Raw genomic sequence first — 2,589 nt, forward strand, 5'->3', positions numbered from 1 at the left:
CTAATACAATAAAAAATAATTTTGGTCATTTGAAAAAAAAAAAAGAAGCTAAAATAATAAATAAACAGTAGATGAAAAAAACATGAAAATTAGAAATGTTGCCTTGGCAACAAACTGAAATAAGGTTAAGTACTAAAATGACTAAAACAGAGAAAAAATTAAATACTTAAAGCTAAACAGAAATATTTAAAACACTCAAAACTAATAAAAAAAAAGAAAAAGAAAAAAAAAAGCACAATAAAAAAATCCATGTCTTTTGCTGTTATAGCTGTATCTCTTAACGCTCCAGTGTGGCATCTTACCTTCTGACAATACTGTCAGGTAGTGCACAACTCACTAGAAACACATGGACACCAATAAATATTCGCAGTAGCATCAAACACACGCCAACAGGGGAGTACAGCAACAACAGCAGCAGCATGAAGCGATCATTTGGTAACCTGTGGAATGAGATGACAGGAATAGCAACCAGCTTCAGGATCTATTTCTGATAGAAGCCGTTCGCCAGAAACCAACATCTATCTCTCCGTGTCAGAGACCTGAGCAGTGCACACATGTCAACTAATGTTTACTAATTAGTGCTTTATTTCTGCTGTCAAGTCTGAGTTACTCTAGTCTAAGAGATCAGAAAGACAAACCTAAGAAACATGAGTTATGGGAAACCTATTGGTTTTTGTGGGGAAATCAGCTAATATACGTTACGCTAATGCATTCTGATTTTTTTTAGATCAGTTTTTTAATGCAACAGGCCTTACTGTCGACATAACCGGAAATATTAAGACTCTGTGTTATGTAACATTTTAATGAACTATTAACACAGCCAGACTTTTTATATACTGCAACACTCTCATAAACCATATAGTACTATTCTACACGGTCTGATTAGCCTTATGGCAAATATGGTGTATTAAATTACATAAGTGCAAAAGGAATCAGAAAACATTTATGTTTACTATCCATTCTCATATGCATGTATCTGAAGATCATTCAACGTCTCTAATAGATTTTATACGGTTGTGTTTTTGTGAGGTTGAAGTTGGAACATGCTACGGCTAATTACATTAGCTCTGCAACTGTTATCATTTCAAGCTTGAAATGTGAGTAAGTTACCGCTGGAAGTCGAACATCTGCTCAATCCCCCGCGTTTCCATTATGTAAACTCTTTCTGGGATTTCTTCAAAGGCTGCTGCATACTATTCTTCAGACTTGAACGGCAGGTGAGAGAGGGAGATACGCTAGCTCGCCATTAGCCTGTGCTGTTATTCGCCATGTTGAGACGCTGCTGATGTTTCTTGATGGAGAACAAAGAACTTCACGAGAAAAAAAAAAGAGATCAGACACTCCAGAGCTATTTCCGTGTTAGGTCACGTGCTTCACAGCAGCGCATCTGATTGGTCCATAGATGTTGAGGATCGTTTTTTTCTGGCTTTTACGCAACAATTACGAGACACAATAAATATTGGAGAAGCGCAATTATCCACAAATGCAGTTTAAAATAACTATTTATTGTTAGATACAGACAGCAATGTTTTCATTAATACAATGAAACCGATATTCAATACAAATATTAAAAATATTTACCCATATGTGTCTTGATTACTATAAGCGTCTTGATTACTGCAATGTATTTACCATTTCAGTTATAAGCGCTGAGGTAAAAGTCCAGCGTCCTCATGTTCCGAACTTCCGCATTTATTAAATAGTGAAGAGTGGACGAGCTGGTAAGTAAAGCATCTATGTTCCGCTTGAGTTTTCAAAGGACAACTCACCTTTCATATTCATCTTGTTCACTTGCTTTTCCAGGCGCATTTTTTTAGTTAAAGGCTGACATCTTGCGTTATGGAATATGAACTACGATACAGCCTGCCTTCATTAAACTAACACTAAAAAAATCGTTGAACTTAGAACTTATTTACTTTTTATTTTATTAGTATTAAGTCTCTAGTATAGAAGTTTGTTTCCTTCACTGGACAACAAATAATTAATAAAAATTAAAAGGTTCGACTTACTAGCTCACAATTCTGGGTTTCTCACAATTTTGACTTTTTTTATTTTCCCTGTAAGGGAAAAACACCTTTGCATTGTGTACAAAATTCTATAGGCTATTATTTTTGTAAGAAATTAATTTTGTGCAGGAAACACTTGCGGTTTTCAAACACTAGAGGGTACCACATTCCTTCTTAATTCCCAACCGTCATCTTTCCCTTTCTCAAACTCTCAAAACAGAACTGAGGTTGTCATGTTCTGTCAGTTACTCAATTACTTTGTTAGCCCTCCATATAATTTAACAAATTAAAACCATTAAATTAATGAATAAAATAATATGCTTTATTTTTCCTACTTTTTCTCCTTCTAGGTAATAAGTCAGAGTCAGGGTTAGCAAACCACATCTCTCTCATGAACAGCTTGACAGTATATTGACAAAGCAAATAATGCAATTTGTCATATATTGATCCAAGTATACTGCAATGGTAATATACTACGCAATCCAAAAAACTGAAACGTCTGATCTATACGGCTGCCATCTATAATAAAACTCACTATACAAATATAGTCCATTTTTCTCCTCACAAACACACACGCGCGCGC

The 2,589-nt window shown here is 35.0% G+C and overlaps 1 long non-coding RNA gene across 1 annotated transcript; it reads right to left on the reverse strand.

Moving 5' to 3' along the window:
* Positions 1-306: 306 nt before the first annotated feature.
* On the reverse strand, positions 307-1,753 carry LOC107576199 (uncharacterized). Its single transcript, XR_001608014.1, has 3 exons — positions 1,633-1,753; positions 1,111-1,310; positions 307-440 (listed from the first exon to the last, which is right to left on the reverse strand). It is a non-coding gene; the product is annotated as an uncharacterized lncRNA (long non-coding RNA).
* Between the last annotated feature and the right edge of the window lie 836 nt (positions 1,754-2,589).

This window comes from Sinocyclocheilus grahami, unplaced genomic scaffold (genome assembly GCF_001515645.1).
Source record: "Sinocyclocheilus grahami isolate Dianchi unplaced genomic scaffold, SAMN03320097.WGS_v1.1 scaffold3328.1, whole genome shotgun sequence".
NCBI lineage: Eukaryota > Metazoa > Chordata > Actinopteri > Cypriniformes > Cyprinidae > Sinocyclocheilus > Sinocyclocheilus grahami.